Below are 16,932 nucleotides of genomic sequence, written 5' to 3' on the forward strand. Positions count from 1 at the left end.
CATTTTTGCAGCTCCGTATAAATCTGTTGGTTGCTCGTCTGGCAAGGTTTGATTTCAGCTCCAGCTTGTTTAATTACTTGGCTCAGATCCTCTGGAGTGCAAAATGGCAGGAACCAGACTGAAAGCTCTCAGGGTTCACTGAAGTTCCTCCACACAGGTTCTGGGGGAGACTCTACAGTGTAGAAGCTGAATAAAACAGAAATTCCATTAATAAACTTCTACTACTGAGTTAAACAATCATGTCTAACAACATCTGGCTTATTCTTATAATCAATAATTCCCCAAATTAAAGATTTTGTGTTTCAGTATTTAACCATGTGAAGTTTAAAAGAAAATGGAAAGCAAAAGCTGACAGGAACATCTGTGTTTCAAGTAGTCTTGGGAGATGGGATCAAAGTAAAGAGTTTTAGCTTTTGCATGCCAGTACTATCTGCATCCTCTACAAACCCATGGTAATGACACGTTCTGTTTCCAGATCCATTTTCCTCACATCTTTGAATGTGTATTCCACAATCATTAAAAACGAGGGAGGGATGCGAAAATGAATTCTGACATGCCAAAGAGATCTGTGCTACAGAGAGGAAAGAAAGCTCTGTAGTAGAATATCCCTTCCTCTTGCCAAGGAAGCTGCCATTGCTAATCAATCAAAAAGTCTGTTGTCAAATGAATTTTCAGTGTCAATGCAGGTAATGTATCAATGTCAGCCTTAAATGAGCATTTTTTTTTACACAAGAGAGGAAGAGAGCACCACAGTCTCTCTACCTGGAGATCTTTTCCTATAGAAGTGCCAAAGCTGTTCTTGAGTTATGTATATTAATTGCCTGCACGAGTATGGGTAGGGGTGGGTAAGATATTTCATTGACTGAAACAGCAACAAATGTAATTATGTCGCAGTTATTGATTTGTTTTTCCCAGTCATTATTTTTATCATCTCCCTTTACTGTTTTTTTCTGTAAAAAGCCATATTTCAAAGTATAAGAATTTCATTAACGTTTTCCAGTAGATAGATATTTCCAAGTAACTGTTTGTTGTACACATTGACTCAAGCTATTGATCAAAGTACTTCTTTTTGTTATTATTTTATGCATGCAATTTAAACCAAAGTGTTAAAAAATGCTACACATAAGTTGAGAAGCTGCAAATGTTTGAATCTAACCCTTCAATATTTGGGCTCCTAAAGTCAGTGCAGGTTCATGCAGGCTCATTGTTGAGGTTAGAATGAAGGATGCGGGCATGAGGCAGTGACACAGAGTCTTTGGAGAAGAACTTTTACTGTAGTGAATTAGTAGAGAGCAACAGGAGCAGGGCCCTGATCATGATGGATCTTCAGCTACAAGTTCTGTTTTTCCTCATTTGTAAGAACAGCGCCCTTACACTTGTCCAAGTGGAATGAGATAATATTTGTTCACCTTTCCAGTAATTTAATAATTAATGTTTATGCCATTCCTTCGTCGCTGTTCACATTCATGTTGAAAGGTCATCTATGCCGTGCAAATTTCATGTTAAATTAAGCTGCCCTTGTTTTTACTAGAGGGGGAAGAAAGCTAACTACAGGTTGGCTGGCAGTTGCGTTCTGCACCTGAACCCCTGCTGGCCTGGCAATAATTTCCTGAGATGTGATTTTCATCATTAACACCTCCAGCCACATTTTTGGGTCCCAGATGGGAGAGGAGTTGAAGTTTCCTGCATTACTGGACGCCCTTAAGGTGGAGACAATGCTAAAGTGTTCTTCAAGCAGAAGCTGGAGACGAGGTCAGAAATATGAAACGAAGAAGCTGTTGCTTAAGCCTCTTCTAAAAGAGACAGGAAATTTATGTGCTTATCAGATTAACAGCTTTTGCATCACTGCAGTTTCAGCGATGTTGTTTCTGTTTGACTTTCAAGTGAACCTGAGATTCCTCAGCCACCAAAGGGAGCTGTTCTGGGGGAGATAAGTGTGGCTCTGCCCCATGGGTCTGCACATCTGGTGTCTCACTGCCCCTGGAGATCTGCTAAATCACATATTGATGTCAGCTCCTTCTTACCTCTAAGGAGTGAGATGGACTGTAGATACAAAAATGCTGCTAGTGAGGATTTTCTTGCTATTTTCTAAGTCTGTGAGAGACTTTTCTCTCTCACAGAAGAGGTAGCAGAGTAGGTAAACAACCAAGCCACCTGCAACCTTGAAGAGTCTTGTTTATGGTATAGTAGAAAAATCTTTTGACAATGGATGTTTTAGGATTTTAGCCAATCACCCCAAGGGGTGGATGATCCTTTGTCCAATTAGACTATGAAGAAGAAAGTCTATAAAGGAGTTTGTAAAATAATTAATCAATCTTGCTGCACAATTCCTGTCTGCTGGATCTTCTCTCCTCCTCCTCCCTATGGCTGCGGGACACGGTGATATACCCTAGGGCCCAGGCCTGCGGTAATATTTGGTGCTGCCCGACGTGATCTGCACTCTCTGACGTGTCCTGCTGCTGCGAGCCAAGCCGAATTTCGCCAGAGGTACGCTGTTCCCCTTCCCCCCACCGTGAGGTCCGACGGGACTGAGAAATGGCGAACGGGTTCACAAACCGACGCTGTGGTAATGGTCTGGAAAGGTGTGTTTAGTATATTGCACACATCCATTCCTGAAAACTCAGTTTGGGAATTATTAGATTGGGCTACCTTAAAAGGGATTTCCATGGACAGAGATACTGCCCTGGACTTTGCCTTATGGCCGGAACTTGGCTATGCTGTCCGTCATGAACTCCCATCTGGGGACCCACCAGTGTCAGAATTATACCAGACCTGGCGTTTGTTATTTTTTCTGCTGACAGACCTTGACTGTAGCAGCAGAGCTGGCTCGCCTATTTCGGTGATGAGTGACGGAGGAATGTCCACAGGGGACCCCGCTGACTGGGCTTCCGGGGCAAATGATGGTGGATCCGGAAAAACCCCCCCGGCTCCACAGGCAGAGCCTGCGCTGCCTCACCCCTGCACAGTCGCAGGACTCTGCGGCCCCCAGGGACTGCGCGCTGGCAGAGGTGGGGGTGTGGGGGCAGCGGGAGGGTGCACAGCCTGCCTTGCCACTCAGCTCAGCGGCGGCCGCAAATTAGTGGCTAGCAAATTGGACCCCCAGAGTGGCTCCTAGCCCGTTTGCGTATGCACCAGCAGGGCCAAAATCGCCTGGATTTAACTTCTTACCTGGCATAGCGCCGGGCGTGCCTGCACCGAGACTGCCTGGGTGTGGTCCGCTGCCCTCCTTGGCGCTGGACTGTCCTGCACCGCTGCAGAACCGAGCCATCGACCTTTTAATACAGCATCTGCCTTTGCTGACAGAGTTACCGATCATATCCCGGAAGCTGGAGGTCCTGCTCAGCCTGCAAGAGCAGCTGCTGCAGATAACAGAGCCACCCTGCCGTGCAGGGTGCACAGGGCCCGCGCCGCCAGCACCACCCGCACAGCCCGCAGGAGCCGCAGCTCGAAACCAGGAAGCGGCATGGCCGGCAGCGAGCCTGGAAGTGGCGCTGCCGCGGGAAAACCCGAACGTGGCGAGGGAGTGAGTGACGAGCGCGGCGCCAGGCATGGCTGCAGCACAAGAGCAGTGATGATGCCGATCGCTGCCGCGGAGCAAGAGATGAGTGCGGCGCCGGGTGTGGCTGCAGCCCCAGAGTCGGCGGCAGCAGCTCCAGTCCCGGTTCGGTCGGGACTGGCCAAGACAGCCTCCCATAAAGAAGCTGCTGTTCAAGCTGCAGCGCAGAAAACTGCAGTCTGTGCTGTCCTGGCTCTAGCGAACTTAGCCAAAGTGCCCCTCTCCATCCACCTCTGTTCGCTCCCAGCGTCTCAGAGTTGCCTTTGCCTGATCATTCATCGTCAGGCAGTGAGGCAGATGAGGTTCTGGCCCCAGGTCGTCAGGCAGCTGTAGCCGTGCGGTGAAGGAAAAGGCTGCGCCGGTCTTGGCCCTGGACCTTTCAGGACTGCACGGTAACAGTGCGTCCAACCCACTACAACCGCTTCTTAGAGTCAGTTAAAATGCGAGCATTGGAGGAGTGTGACTGGAGGTTATTGGAAACACTTGGAATGCCAAATAGATTTGAGGATTCTGGGCATAATCGAGAAGCTGTTACACTACAGGCTGTGCCAGAAGTTCAGGATGGTACTGACTCCCCAGAAGGGGAGATCCAAGCTTTCCCAGTGTATAAGGCTCTCCCAGATTCTGGCGAGTGTGATAAGCATGAGGTAATTGCTTGGAAAGTTGCCCAGGACCTCCAATCCAAGGTGGCACAATATGGGCTAGGTTCTGCTGAGGTTATGCAGATAATAAGGGTGATAAATACAGATTTGTTTTCTCCATTTGATATCAGACACTTAGGTCAAATTCTATTTCAACCTGTACAATTTACAGATTTTGAGAAAACCTGGAGAAAGCTGGCCGACAGGGCTGCATTAGCGAATATGCAGGTCCCTGCTGCCGATCCTAGATGGACAGTGGGAATGGATGCTGTGATGGGGACTGGTCCCTTCTCTGATCCCAGTCTACAGGGTACCTTGTCCTCTAGCGTTCTGCAGCAAGCTCAGCAGGTCGGCATGGCTGCCCTGTTGAAAACCATAGAGTTGTCTGCGCCTAGAAAGCAATATACTGAAATAGTTCAAGGGAAATCAGAATAATTCCTCTCCTTTGTAGAGAAAGTTGCTGCTTCTTTCGAGAAGCAGGTTGAGGATGACGGGTTAAGGCAGTTGTGGTTAAGGCAGTTAGTGAGAGATAACACAAATGAGGAGTGCAGAAAAATCATAGATGCTTTGCCAGGGGATCCTGAGGTAACAGACATGGTTGAAGCCTGAGCTAAGGTGGGATCTGGAAACCAGAAAAGGTCTGCTTTGGCTGCGTTCCTGCAGGCTGGTCACACATCTTCTGGTTGTGAACCAAAGCAACCAAAACAGGCAAAAAAATGGAAGCGGCCTAAGCCAAACCAAAAAGAGAACACACCGATCCCCCAGTGCAAGAGGTGTGGCAGGCCAGGGCATTGCTCAGACTATTGTAGATCCCAGACTCATGCCGATGGTCAGCCTTTGTTGGGAAACTTCGGCCAGGGTGCAAGGAGGGGGAATTGCTCTCCGATGCAGTTGCTCCCCCAGAGAGTGGCACAGGTACAAGCACAGGCCTACCCAGCCACCCTAGAGACAGCACCCAGGGATCAGACGGCACCCAGGGATCAGATGGTTTTGACGTCCACACCGCAGCCGCAGTCGTCTTAGACTCTAGCTGTATTTATAAGGTTCCCTTGGATGCATATGGACCTTTAGCCCAGGGATCCAGTGCGATGCTGGTGGGAAAACCTGACGTTGCCCACCAAGGAATCTTAGTGCACTCAGGAGTTATTGACGCTGACTTTAAAGGTCAGATTTGCGCTATGGTCTCCACGCAAAAACCCCCTGTAACTATTCCTGAAAAGACCTGCCTTGCTAAATTAGTGCCTTTTAAGTCTTGTGTCCCCAGGATAGAACAGCAAACTCATGACAATAACGGCAGTGGATTTACTACAGCACTTCTGCAGGCCTTCAGGACTGCAGACATCTCTGACCAAAGGCCACAGATGACATGTACCCTGACCCTGCCGAACGCCCGTCCACCCCGGACTCAGCTTCGAGGTTTGATTGATGCGGGTGCTGATGTAACTGTCATCTCCTTCTCTGCATGGCCTCCCTCATGGCCTTTAGCCCCGGTGGGATCGGCCATCGCAGGATTAGGAGGAACCACACAGAGCTATTTAAGTGAACGGCCTGTGATGGTGAGGGACTCACAGGGGCACACAGCTACAATTAGGCCTTATGTTGCTACCACTTCCCTTAACCTTTGGGGACGGGACGTGTTGGCAGCTTGGGGGGTACGGATTGGGACAAATTTTTAGCAGGGGTCACTGTGTGCAAGGGTGCACAGTATCCTACACTGCCTTTGAGGTGGTTCATTAACAAACCAATCCGAGTCAGACTCTGCTCAGTTAGTTGAATTAAGGGCTGTTATCATGGCTTTTCAACAATTCTCACAGGAACCTTTGAATTTGATTACTGAAGCCGACTAGAAAAAGCTTTGTATACAATTAATCACCTTACAGTACCACAAAATTCAAATAATCCTGTTACTCTGAATCATTTTCTCTCATTGCAGTCTGCAGACGAGACACAACTGCCCCGGGCAAAAGTCTGGGTGCGGAATTTACTCACTAACCAGTGGGAAGGCCCGCATGAGCTTATCGTTTGGGGTCGTGGGTATGCTTGCGTTTCCACAGATACTGGGGTACGGTGGCTACCTTCAAAATGCGTTCGCCCTGACCTACGGCACCAGAGGCAGAACAGGCAACCTCCAAATGATGGCCAGAACGCCAACCATCCAAATGGCGACCAGAATGTAGATCATCAGCCTAATGACTCTTCTGATGATGACCAGGATGTCAACCATCAGGCGGATGGTCCTTCTACAGGCAGAGACTGGGATGGTCCTTCCACCAGCAGAGACTGAACTTTAAATTTCTTGTTACGGAGTCAGATAGTTAAAGCCTGAAGGACATACTTAGAATTAATAACTGATGTAAATTTCTATTTAGGATTAATAGTAGAGTTGTTCCCTTATCAAACAAAAAGGGGGAATTGTAGATACAGAAATGCTGCTAGCAAGGATTTTCTTGCTATTTTCTAAGTCTGTGAGAGACTTTTCTCTCTCACAGAAGAGGTAGCGGGGTATGTAAGCAACGAAGCCACCTGCAACCTTGAAGAGTCTTGTTTATGGTATAGTAGAAAAATCTTTTGACAATGGATGTTTTAGGATTTTAGCCAATTACCCCAAGGGGTGGCTGATCCTTTGTCCAATTAGACTATGAAGAAGAAAGTCTATAAAGGAGTTTGTAAAATAATTAAATCAGTCAATCTTGCTGCACAATTCCTGTCTGCTGGATCTTCTCCTCCTCCTCCTCCCTATGGCTGCGGGACACGGTGATATACCATAGGAACCAGGCCTGCGGTAATATTCTTGTACAAGGATTCAGGCGTGATGAAGCCACTCGTTTTTCAGGGGCCATTGATTTATCTAGATTGGCCTGTTTGAAAGCCAAGTCAACTTAAGAAGTGGCTTTTCATCAATGGCCCCTGTCAAAAATGTGTTGAAATGATCAAACCTCATTGCGTCATCAGGTCTCGCCCCAGGAGTGCCCAGGATCGGGAGTAAATACGGTTGCAAGGTGGCAATCTTGCATTTTGGTCTGATGATTTTCAGTTCCTTTGTGGACTGCCAGGGAATTTGCTGTCCTCCGATGCCTGCTACGATCGTAGTTGAAGGTGCCAGAGACCACTGGGGGGCCACTCCTTTCAGGATACGATGGAAACATTTGTGCCTGTGTTGACTAAACCTGTAAAAGACTTAGATTCTATTTGAGAAGTGAGTAATGGTTGTTGTACCCCTATGACTTTCAACTGGAATATTTGTTGGGTGCCTGTGCTCCCAAATCCTCCTGCATTTTGCTGTTGCTGTAAGATCAGTGCTGAACAGGGGGTTGTGCCAGTCAGCTTCCCTGTGTCACAGTACAGGGAGGATTAGGTGTCCAAGCCATGATTTTGATTTCCCCTTTATAGTTGTCATCAATGATTCCTGGTAATATGAACAGTCCTGTGCAGGTGGTAGAGGAGTGTCCTGGGAGTAAAGCATGTGTTTGAAATGGCAGTGGCCTGCACAGAGGTGGGCAGCAGGTGAACCAAGGTATCATTCAGCATTATGATAGTGCTGAGAGCCACATTCAGACTGGCACTCCCAGAGATGCCCATTGTAAGGCTTTTGTGCTTGTATTGGTACCTGACTGAGTGTGGTCCCATTAGGCTGGGGGGCACCGGACCCCGTGCCCGCTTTTGAGTTTCTGTTTCCTTGCTGTGGAAGAAGGTTGCTATCCTTGTCATATTTACACCAGCATTGATTGCTCCAATGAAATCCCTTTTGGCAGCAAGGACAAGATTTACTGGGCTTTTTATTGCCTTTTTATCCCTTTGGACATTACTTCCTGATATGTCCTAGCTCCCTGCATTCAAAGCACTTGATAGCTGCTCTGGTCACTTGCAGTTGCTGAGCTGTCGCAGTAGCAATCAGTTCTGTTTTAAATTGTTCTGAGTCAATATTAGCACATGCCTTGATATAATCAGAAAGTTCAACATCAGCACTGTTACAAGCTGAGTCCAGGGCTTTTTTACAGTCACTGTTAACATTTTCATAAGCAAGATATTTTAAGACAGTATCAGCTGCTTCCTGCATATCCATTTGCCACCTAACAGCAGATCGTAATCAATCAGTAAAGGTAATATATGGTTCCTGAGGCCCCTGCCTCACAGCAGAAAAAACAGACTCTAATTTTTTTGTATCAAATACTTTTCGTAGTGCACGCATGGCAATAACAATGCACTGTTCCCACACTTGGAGGGGGAGTTGTAATTGTGCCCAAACAGTAGCAAACATGTCTGCGCCAGAGAGCTGTGATGCAGTGATATTAATGGGGAGTTGGTGATTACCATTATTCAGTGCCTGAGTTTGAGCCAAATCTACAAATTCTGTCCACCAGACAGAGTACTGTCCTCCTGTCAAACCTGTCTTAAAAAGAGATTTCCAATCTGCCGGTAACATAGTATGTGCTTCTGCAATTGCGTGCAATAAATTCATAGTAAAGGAGGAATGTAAACCATTTTCTTTCACCGATCTCCTGAGTTCCTTTACCATCTCATATGACAATTGTTCGTGATGTGGGTTTTGATTATATTATACAACAGGCATTTCTTGAAAAAATCCAGTATTATTCTCCAACGCTAGTCTCTGGCATTTCTGTACAAACCTTTCTGGCTCTGGTCCTACAGGTGGTATTGTTTCCTCATCAAAGTCACTAGAGGACTAGGATGAGGTATAAGACAGTGGTAGGATATGTGAAATATTTGCTGCAGCTTTTTTACATGCTGTTTGTAGTATTTCTTCTGCGCTAGGAGCAGCTGCTGCCATAGCACATACTGGGGCTAAAGGAGCATGTAGATCTGGTTCTTGTCCAGAGTCAACGGATCCTCTTTCTCTGGATTATTCTCCTCATCTGATGTTTCATTAACATAAACAATACAATCTGATGGTAGTGCAGGCGGAGCATTCGCAAGGACGCAGTCTGCGTTCTTAAGCTGTTGCAAAGCCGAATATATCACATGCCAAGTAATAATATCATCAGGGTGGACATAGTGATGAGTAATTTGGCGGCTTAGTAAACATTCACCGACCTCTGGCCAGCGAGTAAAGTCATAGGAACCATTTGATGGGTACCAGGGACAAAACTGTTTGACCCATACAAGGAGCCACATGAGTCTTTGGAGTTGGAGTTTATAACCCTGTTCCCTGGTGATGCACCGCAGTCTTCATGCAGTTTTTGAGATTTTGCTGCGCTCTGCCTCACTACAAAAAATGCTTCCTGACCGCTCTCAAAGGCTAACCTGTTCTATTAGCCAGCAATGAAAGGAGCTCCTTGGTGATCAGCTGAACCACACCCACGCTTGGTTCGGCTAGGGTATGCTGCCAGACTGGATCACGTCAGTAATAATGAAGTCCCTGTTCAGGCACCAATTGTGGCACATGCGAGACTCAAAAGCTGAGAGCAAAATGAATGTGTTTATTGCAGAGTCAAGACAGTGCTTATACTCTTAGTGTGAGAATCTCTTTTTAGTTCTTTGCCGGCAACCTGCTTGCAAGCCTGTAATAAATCCGCCAGCCTGAGGGTTTGTTATTTTTCTCAAGATTTGCAGGCTTCAAAGGAACAGGATGCCTTTCCTGTTTACAGATCATGTGTAATCTGCTTTCTTTCATGCTTCTAGGGTTTTTTTGCAGCACCAGGCTTCCTGTACCTTCAACAGCTATTTTTTTGGATGTTTTTGGTTTTAGTTGGGGTTTGGTTGCTTGGTTGAAATTCTTTGGTTTTGGGGAGTGTTGGTGGGTGCTCGAGTGTTTGCTTCTTGAGGTTTTTTTATTACTATTTTAATTTTTTTTTCTTTCTATTTTTCCACCCAAAAGTTTTTTCCTTTCTTTCTGTTATAAACCATTAACACTTTTGCACTAGACTTCCCTTGCAACCATAACCATTTCAGTTCTGTGCATTTCCTTGGTTTTTTAAAATTTACTTTCTCTGAAGTTGTAGAAAGTCATCAGGCTGGTTATTTTTCTTGCTACCCTCTGTTGTTGCAATTTTTAAAGGATCAGGGGCATGGATCATTGATAGAATTATGGGATCTATAGAAAAACTGTACAAGCAATAGGCCTAGAAGCAAAAGGCCTGTGTGTGAGAAACTGCCTGCATGAGAAAGCACTGGTGTGAGAAACAAGCCTGGGAATAAAGAGGGAGTTTGAAACGATGCAGCTGTCCTGATAAGGTGTGCTAACCAGGGAACAGGAGGAGTGAACACCAAATTCTTTTAATCATAACATGACTATGGAAGCTTGCCAATGTAGGTCCAGTTATGTAGAAATAGAAATGTGCTGTGATAAGCATTAAGCCACTTAGGAGTTAACAAGCTGGTATATAAGCACTATATAAGTGCTTTTGGATTGCTAATAAATCAGAGTTTGCGCTTATCGACCACATTGGTTTTGGACTGCGTTCCTTCCCCCCCTGGGGTCCCCGGGCTCTCGTCCTTTTACAATTCCAACTCTCTGTCTTGCAGTGTTTTCTTGGAAATAGTCTAGAACAGAGTTCAGTACGTAAGAACCTCAAAGAATTTTAACTTTTGCTTAGTACTGTTAATTAGTAATGGACAGTTTATTTGCTGTGAAACGTGTGAATATTCTTACAGTGATAGAGAGTAAAGTAGATCTTATAGTCCACAAAAGAGAATTTCCCAGCTATTGAGATGATCACAGACATGAAAGAATGGAGATATCAGCACAGGCAAAACCAGAAAAGTGTATTGATAACGTTTTCTAAGCTGGAAGTGTCTGTAATGCTGAATACACCAAGCAGCGATGCCTTCCAGATATTTTTTTATTGGAGTATTTGCATTTCTTACCTGATTTTGATCAGCTGGGCATCACTTTCCAGGATTACTGCATAGCCAAGAAATGCAGGTATCCCAGTGCAAATGCTCTCCTTGTCATGTGGCTTTGCTTACACAAGTAATAGTTGTAACAAAATAGTATAAATCATACAGCTTAAAATAAAAATATTAAACTTATATTATAGATCACATTATGTAACTTAGGGCAAGGTGTTCAAGAACACAGTGGTTCAACTCCACGCTTGCTATTTGATAAAGAAAGTGCCTTTTCTATGCAAAAATTGTTTGATACTCAGCATTCTAGGTATGTGAACTTTTAACTTGTCAGACTATTGTAACATATTTGACTATTACAGCAATTTAATTTAAATGTTGCCTGTAACAATATGCCTGACTAATATTGAACAATATTAAGTGTTGATTTCAATTGATGGTAAAATATGTCTAAAAGTAAATGAGTCCCTTCTGTGGCTAGTGTGGCACGCGTTCCCTAATAACAATGATAGGGAGACTGTAGAATCTGTTTACTTGATTAAAAAAAACACACCCTAGGAATTAAAATGATGAGGGGTAAAAAGATCTCTGTAAATATTTGTAGCATTAGCATTTCAAATAAAGTGCTATTGTTTTCCAACACTTCCTAGGGCAGGATACTCGTGCTAATGTCCTTTGTCTAACAAAGATTAATATATATAATCAGGTGCCATGTGTTTCAAATAAGCACTTAAGAAGCAAACAGTTGTAAGTACTTCACATATGTTCCTTTGTGAGAGGTATTTAACAGTAGATGTAGATTCCCTCTTGATTTGTTTTTTTTATTCTTTATTTTATTCCAGCACGTGGGAGAGGGCCTAGACATCAACATTTTTGCTTCAGGCCAGAAAGTCGGCTTGACCAGAGTCATAGCCAAGATTTCCCGGCACTAGCAGCTGAAACTGACACATCCTTCAATGCAATACCAAGCGGAACTTACACTGTGTCTGTATCCAACATACCCTCCAGTGTGACACCCAGCAGAATAGGTACTGGGTCATCAGTGGACGTATCCTCTGGTCTGATACCGTACAGAAGCTATAGTATGTCTGCAACCAACGTACCCTCCAGAGTGTCACTCGGCAGAACAGGTCCTGGGTCATCAATGGACACGTCCTCTGGTCTGATACCCAACACACCCTCCAGTGTGACACACAGCAGGACTGATGTGGGGTCATCAATGGACATATCCTCCGGTGTGCTGCCCACAGAATTCGCAGTCTGTCTCCAGCCAACGTAGCCTCCAATGTGATACCAACCAGATCTGATATTGGGTCATTGAGGGAGGAATCCTCCCGTATAATACGGAACACAACTTTTACCATGCCCTCCACTCTGATAGGGAAAGGAACTGGTACTGGGTCTTCTGTCAACACATCTTTCATTTCCAGACCATGCAGAACCAGTTCTTTGCCTTCAGTCAGGTCTTTCAGCCCAGGTATCTTATCCAGCACCAGAAGAAATCAGGAAATTTAATTATCAGGGTCTTGGTTATGTCAGTTTTCTCAAGTGATACCCTAGCTTCCCTTTAGAAGGAGAAAACTCTAACAATGTGAAAAAGACCTAATTAAAGTACAGTTTTACCTGCCTTTGCATTGTAGTTCAGTGTATGTATATTTTTGCCTGTAATTTTATATTTTTATGAAAATGTGCATTCATATCTCTACATTCCTGTGTTTCTCATTATTCGTATACCAAACCATGTATTTTTAAACTCTTATTTATTGCAGTTGTTAATTTTTATATAGTATATTTTAAAATATTATAAACCAACACCTTTTGGGTAGTTTTCCTCATTCTTAAAAAAAAATCCACAAGCCATTTTAGTCTCTGTCTCTCAAAGTTGTTTCATACCTATTTTAAACCAGGACTACAATACTTTAATAGGATTGAGAGGGGTCCGTGAAATGTACACCAGTGATTCTAATGATTCCAGGGCAGTGACACTGTGGAATGTCACAGCCCTGCCATGAGCCTCCTTTTTTGTTTTCCTCATCATCTCAACTGCAGACACACATTTAGTTGCAAACTTAAGCCAGATGAGCAAAATAAAAATGGTGTGATGGGCCTTTGGGAGCAGCTTTGCTGATCTTTCTGCTTTTTCCATTGAGCAAGACTCTTGTCCAGGCAAAGAGATTGCACTTAGTGATACAAAACCATTTGGAAGGAACTGTACTGATCTCTAGTAACAGCTGGAGGCCTGCATCTCCACAGGATGTTTTGGTTGTCCCACTCTTTATTGGGTTCTGGCTGCAAATAACATTGCCCTTGCTTTCTTATCTAGAAGTACCATGGCCGGGCGAAAACTGCCCAGTGGGCCACATTCCAAAGGCAGTTTGGTCTGGAGTTTGTGAATGAAGGAGACCCTTATCCAGTTCCAAACCACATAAAAAAATATCATGAAGAGAACTTTCCATCCTTAACAAACAACTGACAATTCAGAAGTGAATGTAGAGCTTATACGCAGAGTGAAAAGAAAGGGAATCTTTCCAATGGAGTTGTGCTTTTATGGAGTTTTTATTCTGACTCTCACTCACAGCTGGCACTGGAGAAAGTTGTGTCCCTGGAAGTGCCAGTGTCTCCTGTCTGCCATCAATTGTTTTGCTGCAAAAATCAGAGGCATCAGGCTAGAGAGAGGCTCAGCTGATGTTATGAATGGGAGCTGCCCCAAGGAGAAAAAAAGAAATGAACTTTTACTTCCCGAATCAATCTCCTCACAGGCCCAAGCAGGATTCCCGTGGTTCCCAGAAATATGCAGAAATAGGGCTGAGAAGACCATCTGGACCTATGTGTTCATGCCCAGGACCTTGCCATCAGAGGCGAACGTGGCCCATAATCCCACTAATCCCACTAATCCATTCATCAAGATGTCTTCAGTTTGCTGGGATTTTTACTCTGCTAGTTCTATGGGAATGCTGCTTGCTGTGCAAGAGCTTTGCTCTTTTCAGGAAACTCAGAATACTTGTTTATGTTCCTCTTTTCTACAGACACAGGCTATTGTAGTTGTTGAAAAGGATGAGGAGCACAAACCATTCCTCAGGAAACTCCAACATGTCTAAGAAATGTTGATCCCCAATAAAGGATTTAGGCCCTTGTTCTGCCAATTGACAGGGGCATTTTAAAGGGCACAGACACCAATGGAGAGAATGGTCTTCTTTTACTGGGTATATTAAGGCAACACAAAAGTGAAATGATACATTCAATAAAACTACGCTCTTGGCTTTAGCAGCAAGCAAAAACAAGCAAGGTAATCTCACGACTATACAAGAGAAGAGATAGTGATTGAGAAAGATCCATCACCAATGGCCTAAATACTTTACCATCATCCAGAGTCCACAGACTCTGGGGAGCCCCATTTCACAGAGAGGACCTGGAGAACCCTTCCCAGCAATTGGGAAAATCCTACGTGGTGCATTCATCCGTAGGTGAAGTCTCCAAATTAGCCCTGAAAGTGGGTCCAGCTTTATAGGCCCAAATCACAAAGTCACACTGACTTTATGGTGTTTTTAGTGCAGAAACATCTGGATCTGATGGCACACTTCCTGACCAGCAGGGACCAGGGTCTGGGCAGAGCCCAGGCCTTTTCTGGGAGGGTTTTCCCCTAAAATACTCTGCAAACAAGCCTCTATTCATGTCAGTTGGGAAAGTTTCTTAAAATAATACATTTCTTGCAGATAGTTACACAAGATTATGTGAAAGTTTTTAAAGCAGCTGGTTTGGTGTTAAAAGAGCTAGCATAAGTGTCTTGGTCATCTAGTTTTAGCTAAGTAATGCTGATGGTGTTAGTCACATAATGGCCAGGGTTCATCTTGTAGGTCACCTCTGGCTGAGGCCTGCTGCTCAGGCCTAAGCACATCAGCCCTCTAACTGGGTTCACTTCCACAAACAAAAGTTGTATTTGTTTAAATTCAAATTGTAATAAACTGTATTTAATGATACTAAATTTTGTTCTATTAATTTAAATTCTATTAAATGTTATCAAAATATATTAAATTTAAGTTGTAAGCAACAAAACCAGGCCTATATTTTCTGTCCCGTGAATATTCTGCATCCAAACCCTGTAAAATTCTGCTGGCTTGCCCAGGCAGCACTGAACACAGAGATCCCTCCATGCTCAGCTAGGCAGAAGTTACTCTGGTCCTGTAGCAGTGGTTACATCTTTTACACCTTCTGACCTCTGGATTCTGGTACAAATTAGTAACTAAATAACAGATGTTGAATCTGGCCTTTTCTGTTTGGTGTTTTTCTCAGACTGAGAAAATTAGAGTTGTCTACTCTCTTTTCTTACCCTATGGTGTTGATGGAAGGGAAGAATATGCACATTATTTGCATTTGAAAATACGCAAGAAATTGGCAAAGAATTTGAGTTACTCTGTCTCACAAAAGATGGGATAAGGGTCATCATCAAACCCACACAGAGCATATCTGTGCTCATTAACAGATTTTACAAAACTGTTACTAGTACTTGTTCAGTGTTCTTGGCTCTTCCTTTAAAGGAAGCAGGTTCTTGAAAGGTCTGGAGTGAATATTCAAACATTAGAACATCAGGCATTTAAACATTAGAATATTTAAACATTAGAACTATACAAGATTCCCAGAAAGCCAGTGGTGAGAGTGATAACTTTGCATTAAAGCTGATTAGCAGCTGAATTTTTCACAAAGACATACTGCGGAAACTCTAAGACAGAATTGTTTAAAAAGGAAATTGCAGACACAACTAGATTACAAAAGACAATGAGCTAGAAGCTCAGCTGGTACAAATCACTACAGCATCATTGAATTCAAAACCCAGCTCAGTGCTTGCTGGAGGGCATCCATTCCAAAGCGTCTCACAGAATTTGTGCTGTGCCATTTCAATGGTGCCAGTGAAAATTATGGTCTTCCTGTAATCAACTTACTAACAACTACACAACGTAATTACTGGATTGTGTGCAAACTCTAGAGTTGGGGGATTTTTTCCCTTTTCATTGCACTGTTTCTGTTTAGCTCAGATAACAATAACAAGTTTTTAAAAGGATATATTGTTTTGTAGAAGGTACATTTTAATTGCTGGGTTTATGATTACTTTTCAATAATATCAGCCTTATCTCCCTGCTCTGAACAAGAATATCCATTCCAAAACAGTGACATGGGGTCTTGTGACCAACACAGTGAGAGGTGAAATGATATTTTCAAGAGGTGAGCCCAAGCTGAGGGCATGCAAATGTGTGAAAGGTTTAGGTCATGCTCTTTTCCTTCAGGCAAACATGGATCCTTTTCTTGTCCCAACAAGGTTGGTCCCTCAAATTATGACATATTAATACTTTAATTTTACTTCTTAGAATCTGTGAAGAGAGAAGTAAGTATTTTTTACTTCTCAGGTAGGGGAAATACCTACATTCGGTGTGTAGAGAGAGCAGACAACCCTTTCTTTCTGTGTTTTATTTTAAAAAATGGGCAAAGACACTGACGTTTCAGTAAGAAAACAATTAAGCTGAGAGTACAGAACTGCTCTTCTCTTTAAATTGTTCCTATAAAACTAACATAAATTATGTTCAGGTTGAAGCACTGATGAAGAGAGGTCACTAGTTTGTAAGCAATTGTCCAAACTTTGCAGCTACACAGAGTGCTGGAGGTCCTTTGGCATTAAGCATTTATAGAGCAGGTCCCTTCCCACTCAGGTCAGTCAGGAAGAAGCATATCCTGCTTTGTCCAAGGGAAACTGCTAACCACACGCTGTGTCATCAGTCCCTTCCAGAAAGAAGGAACACTGGATGATTTACAAACGAGCCATTGAGCCTGAATGGAGCCTGAGCAGTGGAGGACAGAGTTAGCACAATAGGCAAAGTTCTCATTGCAGAAATCATTGCTCCTGTTTCTCTGGTGCCTGCTGTAACAGTGCTCCACTGC

Source organism: Coloeus monedula, assembly GCF_965178545.1.
Source record: "Coloeus monedula genome assembly, chromosome: Z".
In the NCBI taxonomy this organism is placed as follows: domain Eukaryota; kingdom Metazoa; phylum Chordata; class Aves; order Passeriformes; family Corvidae; genus Coloeus; species Coloeus monedula.